This window comes from Rattus norvegicus, chromosome 17 (genome assembly GCF_036323735.1).
Source record: "Rattus norvegicus strain BN/NHsdMcwi chromosome 17, GRCr8, whole genome shotgun sequence".
Lineage (NCBI taxonomy): Eukaryota > Metazoa > Chordata > Mammalia > Rodentia > Muridae > Rattus > Rattus norvegicus.
This window is the reverse complement of record NC_086035.1, coordinates 14,445,536-14,468,398: the sequence shown is the minus strand read 5'-3', so window position 1 is coordinate 14,468,398 and position 22,863 is coordinate 14,445,536. Positions and strand designations below refer to the sequence as shown.

Here is a 22,863-nt window from a genome sequence, read left to right as displayed (position 1 = left end):
CCTCAGTGCCCTCCCTGGAGACCTGGAATCATCCTGCCCAGCCCATCTCCTTGCTGACATGTGGACATTCAAGTCATATGATGCTGCACCAGTGCCAACCTGGTGTAGACAATGTCTGTCAGTTGTAGATTGTTTCCTGGTAAAAGATTTCTATGTAGACAACTTGGAAACCTACATTCATACTTTACCATCCTTCAAGATCTAAGGAGAACAGAAACCCTTTCTATGTGAATAATTTGGAAACCTACACTCGTACTTCACAATGTGTCTGGATCTGTCAAGAACCAAGGCCCTATCTGCATCCATTGTCTAGCAGAGTTCAATCTCCCCTCTCTCCTCACATAATGGTCTTTTAATTCTGCATCCCTCCTGCAAGCCCTGAATGAAACAATCCATTTTCATCCCCCACTGCTTCACCAGATTTCATCCCCACTTCTTCTTTTGCACTTTCTTCATATATTGGTCTTTAGTGTACAATAAAGAATACACAACACCCAGAGCAAGTCTATCAGCCAGGTGCTGTAACACGCCTAGGGTCACAGGTGAGGAGGACACATCTGTCACAATGTCCGGAGTGACTGGGTCTCCTGGGAACCAGGGATGCAGGAACCTTTGCCCAGCCATCCGTGGGGAGGGTCCCTTATGGTCTGAACTTGTACCCTGAGCAGAAAGCCCATCACCCAGGTGCTCGAACATGCCCAGGATCTCAGGAACACAGAGAAAGCTGAACTCCCAGGAAATTGGACACACTCAGGAGCACTGGAGCTCTGACACACTGAAAGTCACGGTTGAGGCCACAACTTCTTCTCCAACACCCAGCATAACAGGGACCCACATAGAAACCAGGGAAACACAAACTCCCGACCACCCAGAGACATGGGTTCCGTCCAGCTTTTATTTGTGCTCAGAGCAAACTCAGGACTCTGGCCTAACCCCACCCACTCCTGCAACACCCAGAGAAAGCTTGACTCACAGGATCTCTGACAAAAAAAAAGGACCTCAGGAGCTTGGTCACACCAGGACTTCAGTATCTCAGAGGCAGTTTGATTCACAGGATCACAGGATCAAAGAATCAGAAAGACTCTTGGACTCTGAGGAGTTCTCATACAAGCAGGATCACGAAAAGGACATGCTCCAGACAGAGACAGCTATGGCATGCACTAGAGACATCCAAATGGCAAGAGGCAAGCACTAGAACATAAGTAACAGAAAACAAGGCTACTTGGAATCATCAGAATCCAGTTCGCCCACTACAGCAAGTCCTGGATATCCCCATCACAGCTGAAAAGCAAGATTCGAAGTTAAAATCATAACTCATGATGATGATAGAGGACTTTAAGGAGGACAGGAATAACTCCCTTAAAGACATACAGGAGAACACAAACAGGTAGAGGAATTGAACAAAACCATCTAAAAATAGAAATAGAAACAAAGAAATCAGAAAGGGAGATGAACCTGGAGATAGAAAACCTAGGAAAGAGATCAGGAATCATAGATGCAAGCATCACCGACAGAATACAAGAGAAGAGAAAACATCAGGAGCAGAAGATACCATAGAAAACATTGACACAACAAAGAAAATGCAAAATAAAAAAAGCTCCTAACCCAAAACTTCCAGGAAATCCAGGAAACTCCTCCTGGATGAGAAAATCAAGCCTAAGAATATTAGGTATAAAAGAAAGCAAAGATTCCCTAAAGGGCAAAGAAATATCTTCAACAAAATTAAAGAATAAAATTTCCCAAACCTAAAGAAAGAGATGCCCATGAACATACAGACCTCCAAACAGACTGGACCACAAAAGAAACTCCTCCCAACACATAATCGTCAAAATACCAAATGCACAAAACAAAGAAAGAATGTAAAAAAACAGTAAGGGAAAAAGGTCAAATAACATATAAAGGCAGACCTATCAGAATTACACTACACTTTTCAACAGAGACCATGAAGCTAGAAGATCCTGGACAGATGTCATATATATCCTAAGAGAACATGAATGCCAATCCAGACTACTATACCCAGAAAACTTTCAATTGCCATACATGGAGAAACTGAAATATTCCATAACAAAAACAAATTTACACGATATCTTTCCACAAATCCAGCACTACAAAGGATAATACATGGAAATCTCCAACACAAGGAAGGAAACTACACCCTAGGAAAAGCAAGAAAGTAATCTTGCAACAAACCCAAAATAAGAAAGCCACACAAAGATTAAGTCTACCTCTAACAACAAAAATAACAGGAAACGCAATCACTACTCTTTAATATCTCCGAACATCAATGAATTCAATTCCTGAATAAAAAAACATAGACTAACACACTGTATAATTAAACAGGGCCCAGTATTTTGCTGCTTACAGGAAATGCACCTCAGTGACAAAGTCAGACACTATCTCAGAGGAAAAAGCTGGAAAACAATTTTCCAAGCAAATGTTTCTTGTTCCAAGAAACAAGCTGGAGTAGTCATTCTAATATCGAATAAAACTGACTTTCAATCAAGAGTTATCAAAAAGGATAAGGGCACTTCACACCCATCAAAGGAAAAGTCCACCAAGATGAACACTCAATTCTGGATATCTATGCTCCAAATGTAAATGCAAATGCAAACATTCATAAAAAAAACTTTACCAAGGCTCAAAGCATACACTGTATCATACAAAATAATAGTGGGAGACTTCAACACCCCACTCTCATCAATGGACAGATCATGGAAAAACTGAATAGAGACACAGTGAAACTAACAAAACCAAATGGATTTGACAGATATCTATAAGATATTTCATCCTAAAACAAAAGAATATTCCTTCTTCTCAGCACCTCATGGTACCTTCTCCAAAACTGACCATATAATAGGTCACAAAACAGGCCTCAACTGATACAAGAAGACTGAAATAATCCCATGCGTCCCATCAGATCACCATGGACTACAGCTGCTCTTCAATAACAAAAACCACAGGAAGCCCACATACACATGAAAGCTGAACAATGCTCTACCCAATGATTACTTTGTCAGGGAAGAAATAAAGAAATTAATGACGTTTTAGAATTTAATGAAAGTGAAGGCACAACATACTAAAACTTATGGGACACAATGAAAGCAGTGCTAAGAGAAAAACTCAGACTCTGAGTGCCTCCAAATGCAAGCTAGAGAGAGAATCAATTAGCAAGTTGACAGTACACTTAAAAGTTCTAGAACAAAAAGAAGCAAATACACCCAAGAGGAGTAGAAGGCAGGAAATAATCACACTCAGGGCTGAAAGAAACCAAGTAGAGACAAAAAGAACTATACAAAGAATCAATAAAACCAGGAGCTGGTTCTTTGAGAAAATCAACAAGATAGATAAACCCTCAGCCAGACTAACCAGAGGGCACAGAGAGTTTCCAAATTAACAAAAGCAGAAATGAAAAGGGAGACATAATAACAGAAACTGAGGAAATTCAAAAAATCATCAGATACTACTATAAAAGCCTATACTCAACAAATCTGGAAACTCTAGATGGAATGGATGATGTTTTAGACAAATAACATATACCAAAGTCAAATCAAAAGCATCCAAGCAATCTAAAATAGCCCATATCCCCTAAGTGAATAGAAGTTCTCAAAATCCTCACAACCAAAAGAAGCCGAGGGTCACATGGATTTAGTGCCAAATTCTACCAGATCTTCAAAGAAGATCTGATACCAATATTCCTCAAAGTATTCCAAGAAATTGAAACAGAAGGAACACTACCTAATTTATTCTATAAAAGCACAATCACTCTGATACCCAAACCACACAAAGACCCAACAAAAAAATCCTTCAGAAAAATCTCACTTATGAATATTGATGCAAAAATACTCAATAAAATTCTTGCAAACCAAACCTAAGAACATGTCAAACCATCATTCACCAGGATCAAGTAGGCTTCCTTCCAGGGATGCAAGGTTAGTTCAATATATGAAAATCCATTAACATAATCCACTATATAAACAAAAACAAAGAAAAAAATCACATGATCATCTCCTTAGATACTGAAATCCACTTGAAAATACAACACCCAATCATGTAAAAATTATTGGAGAGATCAGGAATTCAAGGCCCATACATAACCATAATAAAAGCATTTACTGCAAAACAACAGCCAATGTCAAATTAAATGGAGAGATACTTAAAGCAATCCCACTAATATTGGGGAAAAGACAAGGTGTCCACTTTCCCCATAACTATTCAATATAGTACTGGAAGTGCTAGTTAGAACAACAAGACAACAAAAAGATATCAAGGGGATGCAAATTGTCAAAGAAGAAAGAAAGGTAACACGATTTGCAGCTGATATGATTGTATACATAAGCAGTCCAAAATTCTACCAGAGAATTTCTCCAGCTGATGAACAACTTCAGCAAAGTGGCCAGATATAAAATTAAATCAAATAGATCAGTACCCTTCCTTTATACAAATGATAAAGAGGCTGAGAAAGTAATTAGGGAAATAACTCCCTTTACAATAACCACTAATAATATAAATTATCTTGGGGTAACTCTAACCAAACAAAGGAAAGATCTGTATGACAATAACTTCAATCTCTCATGAAAGAAATCAAAGATCACAGAAAATAGAGAGATCTGCCCCATTCATGGATTGGCAGAATTAACATAGTAAAATGGCCATCCTACCAAAGACAATCTACAGATTCAATGCAATCCCCATCAAAATCCCAACACAATTCTTCAAAGACATGGAAAAAGCAATTCTCAAAATCATCTGCAAGGGATAAAAACCCAGAATAGTGAAATAATTCTTAAAAATAAAAGATCGGCTGAGCATCATCATCCTTGACCTCAAGCTCCACTACAGAGCAATAGTGATAAAAATTGCATGGTATTGGTACAGAGACTGAGAGGTTGATCAATGGAATAAAATTGATGACCCGTATATAAAGCCACACATTTATACACACTTGGTCTTTGACAAAATAGCCAAAAATATACAACGGAAAAAGAAAGCATCTTCAATAAAGGGTGCTGGTCTAACTGGCTGACTGTATGTAGAAAATGAAAATAGACCCATATTTGTCACCTTGCACAAAGCTGAAGTCCAAGTGGATCAAAAACCACGACATAAAATCAGATACATTCAATCTAATAGAAGAGAAAGTGGGAAAGAGCCATGAACTCATTGGCACAGGGGAAATTATCTAAATAGAACTCCAATGGCTCAAGTTCTAGGGTCCCAGAATGGGACCTCATGAACCTCAAAAGCTTCTGTAAGGCAAAGGACATAGTCAAGAAGACAAACCAGCAACCTACAGGTTGGGGGTAAAATCTTCACTAAACCCACATCCAGTAGAGGGCTAAGATCGAAAATATATAGAGAACACAAGAAGCTAACCACCAAAGGGGAAGAAAAAAAAACAACCCAATCAAAAAATGGGGCAAAGCATACATATACAGCCACCAAACTAGATAAGACGGATGAAGCAAAGACGTGCAGACTGATAGGAACCGGATGTAGATCTCTCCTGAGAGACACAGCCAGAATATGGCAAATACATAGGCGAATGCCAGCAGCAAACCAGGGAAATGAGAACAGGACCCCCATTGAAGGAATCAGAGAAAGGACTGGAAGAGCTTGAAGGGGCTCAAGACCCCATATGTACAACAATGCCAAGCAACCAGAGCTTCCAGGGACTAAGCCACTACCTAAAGACTATACATGGACTGACCCTGGACTCTGACCCCATAGGTAGCAATGAATATCCTAGTAAGAGCACCAGTGGAAGGGGAAGCCCTGGGTCCTGTTAATACTGAACCCCCAGTGAACGTGATTGTTGGGGGGAGGGCAGTAATGGGGGAAGGATGGGGAGGGGAACAACCACATAGAAGGGAAGGGGGAGGGGCTAGGGGGATGTTGGCCTGGAAACCAGGAAAGGTAATAACCATTGAAATGTAAATAAGAAATACTCAATTTAATAAAGATGGAGGAAAAAAATGGGGCAAAGAAGTAAACTGAGAATTTACTACAGAGGAATCTCGAATCCCTGAGAAGCACCTAAAGTCCTCAGTGATCAGCAAAATGCAATTCAAAACGACCCTGAGATTCTACCTTACACCAATCAGAATGGCTAAGATCAAACCTCAGGTGACAACACATGTTGGCTAGGATCTGGAGAAAGAGGGATACTTCTCCATTGCTGGTGGAATTTGCAAAACTGGTACAACCACTTTGGAAATCAATTTAGAGGTTCCTCAGAAAATTAGAAACAGACCTACCTGGAGACCGAGCTATAAATACAACTTGGAAATGTACCCAAAAGATTCCCCACATTCCACGGGGGCGCATGCTCCACTATGTTCACAGTGGCCTTTTTTGTGATATCCAGAAGCAGGAAGTAACCCAGATGTCCCACGACACAGAATGGATACAAAAAGTGGTTCATTTACACAAGGGAGTACTACTCAGCTATTAAGAACAAGGGCAACCTGAGTTTTGCAGGCAAAGGATGGAATTAGAAAAATATCATTCTGAGTGAGGTAACTCATACCCAAAAGAACTCACATGGTATATACTCATTAATGAGTGGACATTAGCCAAAAAAAAGCACAGAATACCTGAGAACAGAACTCAAAAATGTCAACATGCTGAAGAGCCCAAGTGAGGACACTTCAGTCCCACTTGAAAGGGACAAGAAAGCAACCACAAGGGGGGAGGGAGGGAGGGAGGGAGGGAGGGAGGGAGGGACATGAGGGGGAATGGGAACAGGGAGCATGGAGTGGGAAGAGGGAAACATGATCTGGCATTGGGTGTGGTGAAAGGACTGAATCCCTGAGAGTCAGCAGAAGCAATGGACACAAGCAACCTTGGGAGGTAGGAGGTTGGGAGGACCCTACAGAATATACCAGAGACCTGGGAAGCGAGAGAATCTCAGAACTCAAAGGGGGAGACCCTAGATGAAAAACCATATAGTGGGGAGAGGGAACTTGTAGAGCCCACCCCCAGCAGAAAGACAGGGCATCAAGTGAGGGATGGGGTTGCTATCCCACAGTCAAAACTCTGACCGACAATTGTTCCTGTCTAAAAGAACTGCAGGGATGGAAATAGAGAAGTGCCTGGGGAAAGGAAGGTCCAGTGACAGGCCCAAAGTGAGATCCAGCTCAAGGAGAGGCCCCTAGCCCTGACACCATTACTGAGACTCTGAACCACTCACAAAAAGGGACCTAATCATGACTGCCCTCCGAAAGACCCAACAAGCAGCTGAAAGAGTCAGATGCAGATATCTGCACCCAACCAATGAACAGAAGCTGCTGTTCCCTCTAACTGAATTACGGGAAAGCTGGAAGAACCTAAGGAAGAGGGTGACCCTGTAGGGGAATCAGCAGTCACAATTAACCTAGATCCCTGAGATCTCTCACACACTGGATCACCAACCAGGCAGTATACACCACCTGATATGAGGCCCCCAACACATATACAGCAGAGGACTGCTGGGTCTGGGTTCAGTCAGAGTAGATGTACCTAACCCTCAAGAGACTGGAGGCCCCAGGGTGTTTAGAAGTCTGGTGGGGGGTGGGGATATCCTCAAGGAGAAAGGGGCGCTGGGAAGAAAGTATGGGATATGGAACAGTCTGAGAGTGAACCTGGAGGGGAATAAATTCTGGAGTATTAAAAAAAAGAAAGTAATAAATTATAATAATAATTTAAAAAATAAAATTCACCCACCACAAAATAATCAAAGCACTTAATATACAGATCAACCAAAAAATGTTAAAATTCAGACCTACCAGAATTACAACAAATTTCTGAATGGAGACTTTAAAAGCCAGAAGGGCCTTAGCAGATGTCTTACAGACTTCAGCCCAGAAAACTATAGCCAGAAAAATTTTCAATCACCATAGATAGACAAAAAAAGATATTCCATGATAAAAACCAAATTTATACAATATCTAAATACAAATATAACCCTACAGAAGATACTAGTAAGAAAACTGTTACCCAGGGAGGCAAGTATACCCAAGAAAGCACAGGAAATAAGTAACCCCACAGCAGTAAACCACAGGAAGGGAAGTACACACACACACACACACACACACACACACACACACACACACACACACAAGAAAGAAAGAAAAAACGGGCTAGGCAAGATTTCAAGATGGCAGTGTCTGTGTGGTTGACCAAGAGGCAGAGGTGAAGGCCCCTTCACAGAAGGTAGTCAGGACCACCTGTTAGTCGCTCTCACCATCCAAGGAGCCTCGCACTGGTTCTTTTTCCAAATGAAGAAGTAAATCATATAAATTGCCAACATGGGGGGGGAAGATCAATATCCTCCACGAAGAGTGGGAAGTTTATGAACCCCACAGACCAAGCCAAAAGGAAGCCCGAAAAAAAGAATTGGAAAAGAACAAAAAACAGTGCATGACGGTCCGAGCTCTGCTTTTTTGAAGGTTAAGGTCGCAAACAGATTATCCGGGACTTGGAGAAATTGAATGAAACAGAGTTTAACCCAGTGCAACAGCCACAGTTGAATGAGAAAATATGAAAGACAAGCGGAAAAAGGTGCGGGAAAACTTTGAATGAATTCTACGACTTTATGAAAAAGAAAACCCAGATATTTATGAAGAGTTGAGAAAGCTAGACGTAGCTTATGAACAGAAGAGAGCTCAACTGAGCCAATGCTTTGATGCCATCAGCAATGCTCACCATGTGGACGTAGAGAGCATTCCTTGGCCAGACATGCCGCATGCTCCTTCCAACATCTTGATCCAGGACATTCCTCTTCCTGGTGCCCTGCCACCCTCCATCTTGAAGAAAACCTCAGCATATGGGTCTCCAACTCGAGCTGTTTTGATCCTTCCTCTACTGGGACATGGTGTTCCACATTTGCCCCCTGATAGAAAACTGCACAGCCCTCTACATGGCCCACCTCCTCCTCTGCAGATGCATGGCCAAAGACCGGGCTTTGCTCTAGATCTCCCCTCGGAGGTGAGAGGAAGACATGCTGTACAGTCCAGAGCTTGCTCAGCGGGTCATGACGATGACATGTCCAGTACCAGTGAGGACAATGGCTATCCTGAGGTCATGGATCAGGATAAGCGGGATGACAATACTGAGGACGGTGACACGGACAGATTGGCCACAGAGAGTGATGGGGATGAGGTGGGCACCACGATGTCAGTGAGCCCGACAACTCTGAGGAGGAGAAGTCAGGTCTGAGCATCTGATTTACAGATGCCTGGGAAACCAAGGGAGAAGAACATGAAGGAGCTGACTCCTCTTCAAGTCATGATGCTGCGAATGGCAGGTCAGGAAATCCCTGAGGAAGGACGGGAAGTGGAGGAGTTTTCAGAGGAGGATGACGATGAAGACGGATGATTCTGAAGCAGAGAAGCAATCACAAAGCAGCATAAAGATTCCCACTCTGGTGGCTCGTCTGCTCCCTCTTCACAGCAGCAGGCTCCTGCACAGTCCGTCCTCCTCCTCACACACAAGCACCTCCCATGCCAGGACCACCACGTCTTGGACAACCACCTGTCCCACCCTTGTGGTCTCCTGGACCACCTATGGGCCTTCCTCCTGGGCCACCCCAGAGGCTCCTCCATTCCTAGAACCATCTGGAATGCCAGGAATTGGAGGGCCTTTACCACAACTTTTACCTCCACCAGGACCACCACCAGACCAAACTCCTGATCCTCCCCCAGGCCCACCTCCTGGCCTGCCCCCTGGTTCCTCCTCAAGACCCCCGTCAAAGCTACTTCCTCCCACACCTCATCCTGGCATGATGCGCCCACCCTTGCTGCCCCCTATTGCACCTAACCCACCTGGCCTTTTCTCACCAGCTCCCTTGCCCAACCCAGAAGTGTTGAGTTTCCTGCCCGCCCTCACTCAAAAACAAAAGGCAGATGATGCAAGTGCAGCCACCATCGAGAAGAAGCCACAGCAACCATGAGTGCCAAGTCCCAGATCACCAATCCCAAGGCAAAGGTCACACGGTTTGTGCCCACTGCACTGCGGGTGCCCCATGAGAATAAGAGGGCTACTGTTGTTGACCCCAAAGAGGGTCAGAGGATGACCTCTGATGAGAAATCCAAACAGGCTGACAGAATGGACTTGAAAACAGATCCATCATTCCGGTGCATAATGAAAACACACCTGTGAAACAAAGACAGCCGTTACCAACGAGTAAAGGGCTGGAAAAGGTTCTTCTACTGCACCCTATACTCAGGATGCAGTAGGAAATCTAACAATTAATAAAAATAAAACTTCAACCCAAAATGATCAAAAGAGTTAAGGAAGACACCTCAAATGAAAATTCCACAAAGACAACTTTTCGATTCTAAACATCTATGCCCCAAGTGAAAGGGCATCCACACTCATAAAAGAAGCATCACTAAAGCTTAACTCACACGTCAAACCCCACATTGTTAATGGTGGGAGACTCCTCAACACCCAGCTCTCACCAATGGACAGGTCATCAAGACAGAATCTAAACAGAGAAATAATGAAATTAATAGTTGTTATGAATGAAATGGACCTAACAGGTATCTACAGACCATTTCACCAACACACAAAAGAGTATACCTTCTTCTCAGCAGCTCATGGAATGTTCTCCAAAATTGGCCACATAGCTGGTCACAAAGCAAGCCTCAACAGGTAAAACAAAATTTAAATAACCCCTTGCATCTAGTATGACCACAAGAGTTTAAAGCTGTAATTCAACAACAGAAATGACAGAAACCCTACAAACTCATGAATAATGAACATCTCTCTACTGAATGACCACTGGAGTAAGAAAAATAAAAAGAAACTAAGAACTTTCTAGAATTCAAGGAAAATGAAAGCCCAACATACATGAATTCATAGTACAGAATGAAAGCAGTGCTAAGAAGAAAGTTCACAGCACTAAATGCCTTCACAAAGGAGAGATTTTCTCCTAGCAGCAACGTCATAGCAGACCTGAAAGTTCTAGAACAAAAAGAAGCAAAATAAGAGAAGCAGTCAATAAAAAAAAAATCAAACTCGATACTTAAATCAACACATGAGGAACAAAGAGAACCACATCAAGAACCAATGTAACCAAGGGCTGCTTATTTCAGAAAATCAACAAGGTAGACAAAAGCTTAGCCAAACTAAAGGCAGAAAGAGAACACCCAAATCAAGGAAATCAGAAATTACAAGAAAGATAGAGCAAAGGACACTGAAGAAATACAAAGTGTTATCAGGCCTTATTTCAAAAGGCTGAATGCCACAAAATTTAAAAATCTGAATGTAATGGACAGTTTTCTATAGACACCATTTACCAAAGGTAAATCAAGATCAGGTAAACAATTCAAACAGTCCTATAAACCCCTAAAGAAATAGAAAGTCATTGAAAGTCTCTCAAACAAAACAAACCCAGGGCAGATGGTTTTCACACAGAATTCCACCAGACTTTCACAGAACTTAATAACAATACTCCTTAAACTACCTGACAAAATAGAAACAGAAAGAAAATAGCCATTCTGAGAGGCCACAGTCATAATGATACCTAAACCATACGAAGACTCAACAAAGAATTTCAGATGAATTACCTTTATGAACGTTGATGTAGAAACAATCAGAAAACACATCCAAACTCGATCTAACTACGTATCTTAGATAGCATCCACCATGATCAAGTAGACTTGATCCCAGGGATGGAAAGATGACTCATTAAATGGAATTCCACCATGGGAATCCACCGTCTAAAACACTGAAAGGAAAAACACCCCACAGGATCATTTGAGGCTGACGAATCCTTTGACAAAATCCAGCAACACTTCATGTTAAAAAGTCATGGAGACATCAAGGGTACATAGTGCATACTTAAATATAATGAAGGCAATATATAGCAAGGCAATGGCAAACATCAAATTAAATGGAGGGGAACGTAAGCAATTCCACTTATATCGGAAAGAAGGCTGCCCACTCTCTCCCTAACTACTCAACATAGTACTTGACGTTCTAGCTAGAGCAATAAGACAACTAAAGGAGATGAGGCAGCCAAAAGTACCCTTATTTGCAGATGATATGATAGTACACTTCGGTGACCACAAAATTCTACCCAAGAACTCCTACAGCAGAGTGCATGTAACAAACACATCAACAAAGTGGGTGGACAAAATTCACTCAAAAAATCAGTAGTCATAACTTTAATTTTTTCAAAGCTTACTTTTAATTACAATCATAAATGCTGTAATCTCCATTTTAGCACACTACACACCAGAGGTAGTGGAAAAGAAATGATACAGGGGAAGTGGACCTGTGTAGAAATGGTTCTTGGGAGCAAATCCAATCTACCTTCTCAGGAAATCAGCAGTTCAGTTCACAGGTCAGCAGTGGAAGCTGGACTGACTCTCAAAAACACTTTACGGATACATGAGGAGACCACTTTGGTATTGTCAGGATAGCAGCAGTGGTAACAGACCTTAGCAGGTATAACTAGGCCTCACTTGAATTAACACGAGGCAGCAGGAGGGATTCGGACCAGCGGGGATGCCAGGAGCAGCTGTGTCTCTCTGGACTGAGTGAACATCAGTGAAGACACAAGGCCAAGAAGAGTTTAGCTGTGTGAGCAATGCAATCTCTTCTCACAGCTGTAGAATCCTATTTATACGCCCTCCAAACATCACATGACCTCCCTGGGTTTTGCCTCACCAGGTGTCTTGCCTCAGGATGTGAGCCTGCCTCAGCTGACATCACTCTGTCAATTGATCCTCAAAAGTAGCAAGAAAACAAGCACAGGACACCACCAGAAACTTTTGGGTGAGTTTCAATCTGTGGTATCCAGACAAATAGAGCTAAACTATGAAGTAGAAGTGGACGAAAGTGGACCAATACATGTGGATTGTTAGCAAAGAGTCATTCATCATGTGTCCTCTCACAAGCTTGCTTAGGTAAAACATCTTTTCAACTTTATCTACTTCAGGGAAATGTTCCTTCACCCACCCAGCAAATCATCATTCAATGCAAACGGCTTTCCACAGAATCCTTAAGTTTCCTCATCACATCCCCCTTTCTCTTTAAGAACTGTCCTTTGCACTTCCAGGGGAATCACTATCCCTGAACTCAAGCAGTATTACAGAGCAATAGTGATAAAAACTGCATGGTATTGGTACAGAGACAGACAGATAGACCAGGGGAATACAATTGAAGACCCAAAAATGAACCCACACACCTATGGTCACTTGATTTTTGACAAAGGAGCCAAAACCATCCAATGGAAAAAAGATAGCATTTTCAGCAAATCGTACTGGTTCAAGTGGAGGTCAGCATGTAGAAGAATGCAGATCGATCCATGCTTATCAGCCTGTAGAAAGCTTAAGTCCAAGTGGATCAAAGACCTCCACATCAAACCAGATACACTCAAACTAATAGAAGAAAAAGTGAGGAAGCATCTCGAACACATGGGCACTGGAAAAAATTTCCTGAACAAAACACCAATGGCTTATGCTCTAAGATCAAGAATTGGCAAATGGGATCTCATAAAACTGCAAAGCTTCTATAAAGCAAAGGATACTGTTCTTAGGACAAAATTACAACCAACAGATTGGGAAAATATCGTTACCAATCCTACAACTGATAGCGAGCTTATATCCAAAATATACAAAGAACTCAAGAAGTTAGACCGCAGGGAGTCAAATAACCCTATTAAAAAATGGGTTTCAGAGCTAAACAAAGAATTCACAGCTGAGGAATGCCGAATGGCTCAGAAACACCTAAAGAAATGTTCAACATCTTTAGTCATAAGGGAAATGCAAATCAAAACAACCCTGAGATTTCACCTCACACCAGTGAGAATGGCTAAGATCAAAAACTCAGGTGACAGGAAATACTGGCGAGGATGTGGAGAAAGAGGAACACTCCTCCATTGTTGGTGGGATTGCAGACTGGTACAACCATTCTGGAAATCAGTCTGGAGGTTCCTCAGAAAATTGGACATTGAACTACCTGAGGACCCAGCTATACCTCTCTTGGGCATATACCCAAAAGATGCCCCAACATATAACAAAGACATGTGCTCCACTATGTTCATAGCAGCCTTATTCATAATAGCCAGAAGCTGGAAAGAACCCAGATGCCCTTCCATAGAGGAATGGATACACAAAGTGTGTACATCTACACAATGGAATATTACTCAGCTATCAAAAACAATGACTTTATGAAATTCATAGGCAAATGGATGGAACTGGAAAATATCATCCTGAGTGAGGTAACCCAATCACAGAAAAACACACATGGTATGTACTCATTGATAAGTGGCTATTAGCCCAAATGCTTGAATTACCCTAGATGCCCAGAACACATGAAACTCAAGAAGGATGACCAAAATGCGAACGCTTCACTCCTTCTTTAAAAGGGGAACAAGAATACCCTTGGGAGGGAATAGGGAGGCAAAGTTTAGAACAGAGGCAGAAGGAACACCCATTCAGAGCCTGCCCCACATGTGGCCCATACATATACAGGCATCCAATTAGATAAGATGGATGAAGCAAAGAAGTGCAGGCTGACAGGAATCAGATGTAGATCTCTCCTGAGAGACACAGCCAGAATACAGAAAATACATAGGCGAACGCCAGCAGCCAACCACTGAACTGAGAACGGGTCACCCGTTGAAGGAATCTTAGAAAGGACTGGAAGAGCTTGAAGGGGCTCGAGACCCCATATGAACAACAATGCCAACCAACCAGAGCTTCCAGGGACTAAGCCACTACCCAAACACTATACATGGACTGACCCTGGACTCTGACCTCATAGGTAGCAATGAATAGCCTAGTAAGAGCACCAGTGGAAGGGGAAGCCCTTGGTCCTGCCAAGACTGAACCCCCAGTGAATGGGATTGTTGGGGGGAGGGCAGTAATGGGGGGGAGGATGTGGAGGGGAACACTCATCGAGAAGGGGAGGGGCTAGGGGGATGTTGGCCCGGAAACCAGGAAAGGGAATACCAATCGAAATGTAAATAGGAAATACCCAATAAAGATGAAAAAAATTGTTCTTTGCTCCAACATTAACAATTTATTCATAATAGATATAATTATAAAAAACATCACTTTTTCAATAAAGGGTTTATTACAATAATCAAAAATAGGCTAACAAAATAAACTTAAATTTCTATGAATACAGAATGACTAAATGAAAAAACATTACATTTCTTTCAATATAGAATACAATAATTAAACAAAAACCTTAAATTTCTATTAGTATACAAAAATTCAAACAAAATCACCTGCAACCCTGGATGATAACAAGCATAACACATGCGGCGACTAAAACTACCCAGCCAACTTAAGGGATTGTGATGAGTCTTCTGTATTGGGCCAAAGAATTCCTGCTTGAGCCCCAAGAGGAAAAAATGGTTAGTCTGAATAAAGCTAGCTCTTGCATTTATTGCCTAGACTCTGGGTTTATGTAATCTCTGTATTGTACGTTGTTAGAACCCCACAACCCGCGCCCCCCCCCCCAAGAAATGATTAGTCTGAAGAAAGCTGCTAGTAACATTTTTTGCCCTGACTCTGTTTATCCAGTTTCTGTACTGTCCTTCCAGTCTACATATTGTCCAGTCTCTGGGTTTATCCAGTCTGTGTGTGATCAATCACTTAGGCTACCCTTCGAAGTTGATTTGCATTTTTTTTTGTAAAATCAGACGCTGAGTCTGTGAATCCCTTGGGTTATTTGCTTTGTGAAGACCTCCATGTCTCAGGTGATAAGAGGATTTCCCTGGTTTGATCTAATAAGTTTTGTTGAAAAGCATACTTTTTCATTCCCTGAAGATTCAAAGGAATAACTGTGTCCCCATCGTGAAACATTTGCATGTTTCATTCGAATGTCAAGTCGTCCTTACAGAATATTGGTTGACCTTGTTTGTTCTGGCTTGAACTGCGTTCCTGATTCCTGTGTGGTGTCTGCTCTGTGCTCCAGACGGCAGCTGCATGCTCATGTTTGGTGTTTGCTAGGGGAATGGACTGAGAACAAGTACTGGAATTGCCCTAAAGAACTGTATCTGAACAGGTCCACTTCTCCATATCCCAATACCCTTCCTTTTCCACTACCTCTTGTGGGTTGTAAGCCAGAGGGGAGGTTGAACAGGATTAAAGTACATTGTGAAAAACATGTGCCTAGACAGAGAAGTTCTGGGGCTCAGAAAGAAGGAACAAAACATGGACAGAATGCATTTCTGATGAATTCAACAGCATTCGAAAGAAGCAAGCAGAGAAAGAGACACAGGAGGGGCTGGCTGGGCTGGAGGCTAGAAAGGGGCTGTGGCAGCTTCTCTACTGCCAGGATCCCTTTGTGATGAGGAGGCCACAGCAGTGTGATGTGCCCTGAGCCCTCCTGACACATGTCAAACTGAGCTTTAGGACTCAGTGTCCTGGGAGCCGCTCTGCAGTTCAGAAGACGGAGAATTCTCTCCTGATGAACAGCGTGGGAGACTCAGGGATGAGCCCCAGCCCCATGGACATAGCAGTGGACATGAGCATTGGGATGTGTGCGAACAGGGGGTCTTGTCCTACTAATCCCATTCTTCAAGGAGTATCCATGGTCACCAACAGCAAAGGGGGCATCCCAAGGAGAGCAAACATGGTTCACACACAATGGAAATGCAGTCGATTGTTCACAACTTTACTCTCACATTCCTGAGAGACAAGAGTGCTGACAAATGTAAGCATTTTTGGTTCTTTTAACATAAACATAAGACTACATTTGTATTTTGACCACAGGTAGGGAGTAGGGCGCTATTTCAGATTTTTCACATCAGCTGACTATGATTTCCCTCATGCTCCAGCAGGTGCGTGATTTTGGGAGCAGCAGACAGTTTCCATGTTTCTGTGACTCGGAATTCTGAGGGCTTCTCAGAGGGCACAGAAAGGACAGGCCCTTAGGAGGCGTGGGGGGTTGGTGGTTGTCGGTTGTTTGCTATCAGTGGTTGGTGTTTGAGGTAATTATTTGTGTGCACAGAAGAAAGAAGAAATTGGATATCCTGATGGCAAAGATCAAACTTTGCCCAAGGAATTCAATCTCCCTAATCAACAGGAAGTAGTCTAACAATACAACCCCTTTCCCCATTTTCTCTCCTATTTAGTTAATTGATTGAGAGAGTGGAAGAAAAAGGGTGGAGAAGGGTGGAAGAGTAGCAAACATTCAAACTCTAGGTACAGATAGGGGAGGGGAAATCTCTCGTCAGGGCAGCACCTCAGTCTGCAGCAAATGGCAGGTAGACCAGCGGTGAGAGTGCCCCTGGGGTGACCGGGTGAAGCTCTCAGACCATCTATAGAGAGAAACAGAAAGGCTACTCAGGATGACATGGCTCCATGGACAGACTATTTCTGAGTTGGTGAGGACACAGGACAAGCTATGAGAAAAGCCGTTGTCCTCTGCTCAGGGACTTGTCTACGTTTGTGGTGAACTAATGTGAAGCAGGTGATGAGGCCATGGGCCTCAGATCACGGACTGAGTCTCTGCTCTGAGGAAGCAGATACCACCTCACGGCCCAGAGGCCGCTGCAGAGCTTGGGCTTGGGTAGGAGCTTCTCTGAGGAACAGTGAATGGGGACATTTGTGGTACATGTGGCACAGACAGTGCCTTCTGCTATTTCCAACAGGGCCAAAAGGAAATGTTTATACAGACTGTGAATAGGTCAAGGATGGATTAGTGGGAGCTCCCTGGGAAATGGATTTCATGTTATCCGTGAGCACAGAGAACAGGCAGATTCCCAACCAGAGGCAGTAGAGAGTCCCCAGCTCATTGGAATTGTTTGAAACTCACAGGGGCCGAGCAGGGGGCAGAGCAAGACCAGGGAGAAAACTGCTCCTGCAAAAGGTAGGCTCCTGCTTTCCTGTGGAGAGGAATCCCGTGTGGCCTGCCCCTTAGTGAGGAGATCATGAAGACGGCCATGCCTGAGGACATGAGATGAAGAAGGAAGAGGGGGCTTCTGGGAAGGACATTGAAATGAGGAATTCCCAGGTTTTGTGATAGGAGGAAGCTGTGGTTGGCCTGTGATGTGTGCTTCACACGGGAGTGTTGTTCAAGGCACTGGAGTGATGCTGTGCCCTGTATGGGGACTCCCTGGTCCCCCTTACAGCAGTGAGCTTCAGTTCTGCCAGCTGCATTTCTCTTTCAGACGCTGAACCTGTAAACCTTGCTCTGTTGTAAGGAGGAAGACATGGGTTGAGGGAGGAACAAGCAAAGTGGCAATGGAAAGGTGAGGTCCCGCCATTCCCCGTGCTCTATGTCTCTGCTCTGCCCTTGCACTATGATTGATGAGCATGAGAGGCAGAGCATGGGTACTCATAAGAGATGCCGCACTCCTGTGTGCTCTTATTCCTCGTTCTTACCCTACAGAACCATCTCCAGGGATAGAGATGGCGGAAAAAACGAGGAAGAGGTCCAGGCTCCATCACAACCTGTGAATATGTAAGAAAATCTCTAAGTCTTGTGGAATTTTTCACTCCATAATGTGAGCACAGAGTCTGGGGGTCTCCATACTGAAGGTGCCATGCAGGGTGGGATTGGAACACACCCCTATTGGATGTGACACTAGGGGGTATGGGATATGGAGGCAGTGGAGGGACTCTATGGCTACAGGCGCCATATTTACACAGTCTAATGATCCTCTGCATAGGCCCGACACTTTTGCCTCCTGTCTCTTGCAGACCCACAAAACAACTTTTCCACACCACAGCCTTTTTCAAACCCTAATCAGAAAATGGATTATAGTCCTTTTTCTCAGCTGTTGTCCAACCTCAAGATCTTGGAGGATCCTATACAGCTGAAGTTTAGTGGACTTGTCAGGGGCATATCCTGTGTTCTCAGTCAGTTGTGGCTACTGACCAGGCCTTCAGAAGCCCTTCATCATCAGGATATAAAAAGTGACATTTAGTGATGCATTTGTCCCTGTCCGAGGGCTAAAGAAGGCTGGAAGACCTCCAGAGATTTCCCAGGAGCAGCCATTGCATCAACCATTTGTAATTCCAAGCTTGGTTGTTGTGACTGAGGTCCAGGAACTGGAAGAACTACCAAGTTCCACACCAAACCAACACCGATTGTTTACAGAGTAGGGCCTGTGGAAGAGCTGAGCCTAGCACTGAAAGATATGGTGTCTAACTGAAATCCAGCTCTGGCAAACGGACTGAATTGGAAAGGCACGACAGGTTCCAAGGAACGAAAACATGAAACAGCCATTACTCGGCACACTGACAACTTGTCCAGAGGACCCTGCAGACTAAAACTACCAGATCAGCCTCCAGCATCCTGAGCATTGTCCGACGATCCACCATCATGAATAGTCACAGAATGAAGAAGACAAGGCCATTAAGGACAACAAGGAACGTCCCTCTGATTGTTGCCATCCCGTGAACTTACTTTCATCCAGGGTCAATGTTCAGCAAACACTGTGTTGTTCTAAGAACAAGCCTGAACTCTCCTTTCCTGCCCAGCCCTACATCCTCAACCCCAAAAGCTACCAGTGGGGCCAGGTGACGGGGTCTGTGCTGAGAGATGCCCTCAGAAAGGCAATAGCTAAGTGTAACACACAGAACACCTTCAATAAGAGCCTAGGTGTTAGGGACAAAGGCCTAACCTGCACTTTGAGCAGCAGCCCTGGGAAGAGGCTGGAATCAGGAACCCTGCACTGAGGAAAAACCAGCTCTTCTGTGTGAACCCTGCTGAGCATTGTTCCCTGCTTGACTCAAAGACTGAATGGGAGCAGGAATCAAACATCACATACCTTCCAGTGAAACGCAGAAGGAGATAATAGCTGCAGATTCCTGAGGCAAGGGATCTCATCCCACCTGCAGTTTCAGCTTCAAACCTTCCACACATTGTGTGTCCATCCTCACCCATCTGTGACTCCAAGGCTGAATATCCTCACCCATCTGTGACTCCACGCCTTAATACTAAGTATTCCCTGGCTGCCATGGATCTGAAAAATTTGCATCACCAGGACCCAAGAGGGACAAGGGGAGAAAGTGCATCAGCTGCCAGGCTAGAGAGGGCTCTGTCTATGCACTCAGCTGCAGAGGTGCAGGAGACACAAAGAGTCCCTCCACCTGCAGCCAGCCATGTGCGCTCAAAGGCTCATTGAGATCCATGGCAGAGATACCTGAGTTCTAGGCTCTGGGCTCCCTGCCTCGAGACCAGATCCCAGCAGAACAGGACTATCAAAGGGACTGGAAAAAGCATTCTGCTATCAGGACTACCCAAAATGGCCAGGATTGCAACATAGGAGAGATCAGAGGATGTGGCCTCAGGGTATATGCTCTGGGGTACAAGAACAATAGGCCCTAAAGATAGGGTCTGAACTTCAGTGATCAAAACAAACCAATACATGAGAGGTGAAAGGAGAGCCTCCCTGACTGGGGAGTTAGACTGAGATCCAATAGGTTTCCCAATGGCCCAGCCATCAACATCAGTCCCAAGAATTTGAATCTCCAGAGGCTATTAGGAGAAAATATCTCTAAACACCTACCCCACAGCACTCATGGGACACAGCTCTAAAAACACAAGTATACAGTAAGATTGACTTGAGATCAAACAAGCAGCCCCAGACCTGGCCTGTGAGATGTCATCCAGAAGGCCCCCACCTACAGTACATACACCCCACCAATGTCAGCTTGCCTTCACAGCACTCTGCCCAGCTTCCAGAATACATGGCAAAAGCCCAAACTTCCCAGGGCTTAGGTGATGTTGTCAGAAGAAGACATAGGAGGGTGGAGACTCAAGAGTTCAGAGTCCCCAAGGATAAGATCAAAGTGAATGATCTCAAGGTGTTTCCTCCCCATCGAGAGACGCAGAGGATTACAAGACCTAGAGGGATAAGTCAGGGAACATGTCTCGGGACAGTAAGGTCTTTTATCCAAACCTCCACCCAGCTAAAGGATACAGCAAAGACTGGGAGTCAGTCCTCCCTATATATACCAAAAAAAAGGAGAGGCTCCTACATCAATATTTCTGAAGAGCATTCAAGTACTGTTTCTAATATGGAAATCTCACCACAAAATGCAAGGGACAGGGAGATTCTTTAAGGAATGACAGCCCCCATCAGGTACTGAGCAAATACAGAAGGCTGTAATCAGAAACAAGGGCATCTACACTATGGTAGCTGAGCTGCAATCCCCTCTGAGTGTTCTGTTCCAGATCCTGAAGAACACTGAAGGGTTCAAAGGTAAAAGGCTATAAAGTACAATCACTGACATCCCAACCGGGAGACTCATCCCATTTCTCTGGTGTTTCTATCACACAAACCAGAGCAGACCAGGAAGCAGAATGAGCTGGGACCATGGCAGCCCTGAGGAACACAACCATCCATTCAGATACCAGGAATTGAAAAAAATATAGCAGAGTCAGGAGTTGAAACCCACAGACCCTTTGACCAACATCCAAAGTGAGTGAAGAGAGGAAGGGGCTTTGACTAGCTTCCCACTCCCAAGGGGAAAGACCATCCATGTTGGTACAGGGGAACTGGAGAGAAGCAGGAGCCAGGTCCTGCTCACCAGAGAGCCTGTGACCCAGACCCAATTAGAATAAATATTGGAATCAGCAGCTGTCTACAAAGAAGCCCCAAGGGGCATAACCATTCGCTCAGATACAAAGAAATTGGAGACAAACAGCAATCAAGAGTCGTGCATAAAGCCATTGGTGCCAGCTGCCATCTAGGAGAACCCAAAACCTAGCAGGTGATCTTCCTGAGAGGATTCTTTTATGGAATGTAGAGTATGTCGGACTTGCTTCTTTAGGCCGAGAAGATTACATTGGAGGAAAGATTCCTGCTCTTGATGGGCTTTTCAGTTATTATTAAATTTATATACAAACACTAGCTATTAGTCCACCATTTTGAGCACATTTCTGCAGAACAACCAATGTATAGTGTCTTATAGTGATGCTATATAGGTAAATAGATGATTTCTTAATTCTTAATCATGATCATATAAGGAATTCCTACAATTATATTCAGAATTGTTAACATCTTTAATAACAGGATTGCTGTTGTCCTACCTCATATGAAAACTGTAGTGAGAACTCTACACTTCTTCAAGGCTACAGAAGAGTTAATTTCTTCTGAGATAGAAAGCAGACATCTGCAAATTTGAGCATATTCCAAGAGGTTGTAAAACAATCAAAGGTCATAAAAATCGAACAAATAATTTCCTAAAGCTGCAAGGAAAAAAGATAAAAAAACAAAGTTTACAAACAAATCAGTAGCCTTCTCTTCTCAAACAGGCTGATAAAGAAATCAGGGAAATGACACCCTTCACAATAGTCCCAAATAACATAAAATACCTAAGTGTGACTCTGACCAAGCAAGTGAAAGATCTGTATAACAAGAACTTCAAGTCTCTCAAGAAAGAAATTGAAGAAGATCTCAGAAGATTAAAAGACTTCCCATGCTCATAGATTGGTAGGATTTATGTAGTAAAAAATGACCATTTTCCAAAAGCAATCTACAAAATCAATGCAATCCCCATCAAAATTCCAATTCAATTCTTCATAGAGTTAGAAAGAGCAATTTGCAAATTCTTTTGGAATAACGAAAAACCCAGGATAGTGAAAAGTATGCTCAACAATAAAAACTTCTGGGGGAATCACCATCCCTGATCTCAAGCAGTATTACAGAGCAATAGTGATAAAAACTGCATGGTATTGGTACAGAGACAGGCAGATAGATCAATGGAATAGAGTTGAAGGCCCAGAAATGAATCCATATGCCTATGGTCACTTGGTCTTTGACAAAGGAGCTAAAACCATCCAATGGAAAAAAGATAGCATTTTCAACAAATGGTGCTGGTTCAACTGGAGGTCAGCATGTAGAAGAATTCAGATCAATCCATTCTTATCGCCCTGTACAAAGCTCAAGTTCAAGTGGATCAAGGA

At 43.4% G+C, this 22,863-nt stretch overlaps 2 pseudogenes; both read left to right on the top strand.

Annotated features, from left to right (window-relative positions):
- Positions 1 to 7,073: 7,073 nt before the first annotated feature.
- Wbp11-ps4 (WW domain binding protein 11, pseudogene 4) lies at positions 7,074 to 11,859 on the top strand (annotated as a pseudogene).
- LOC120097933 (uncharacterized) lies at positions 10,206 to 21,804 on the top strand (annotated as a pseudogene).
- Positions 21,805 to 22,863: the final 1,059 nt, after the last annotated feature.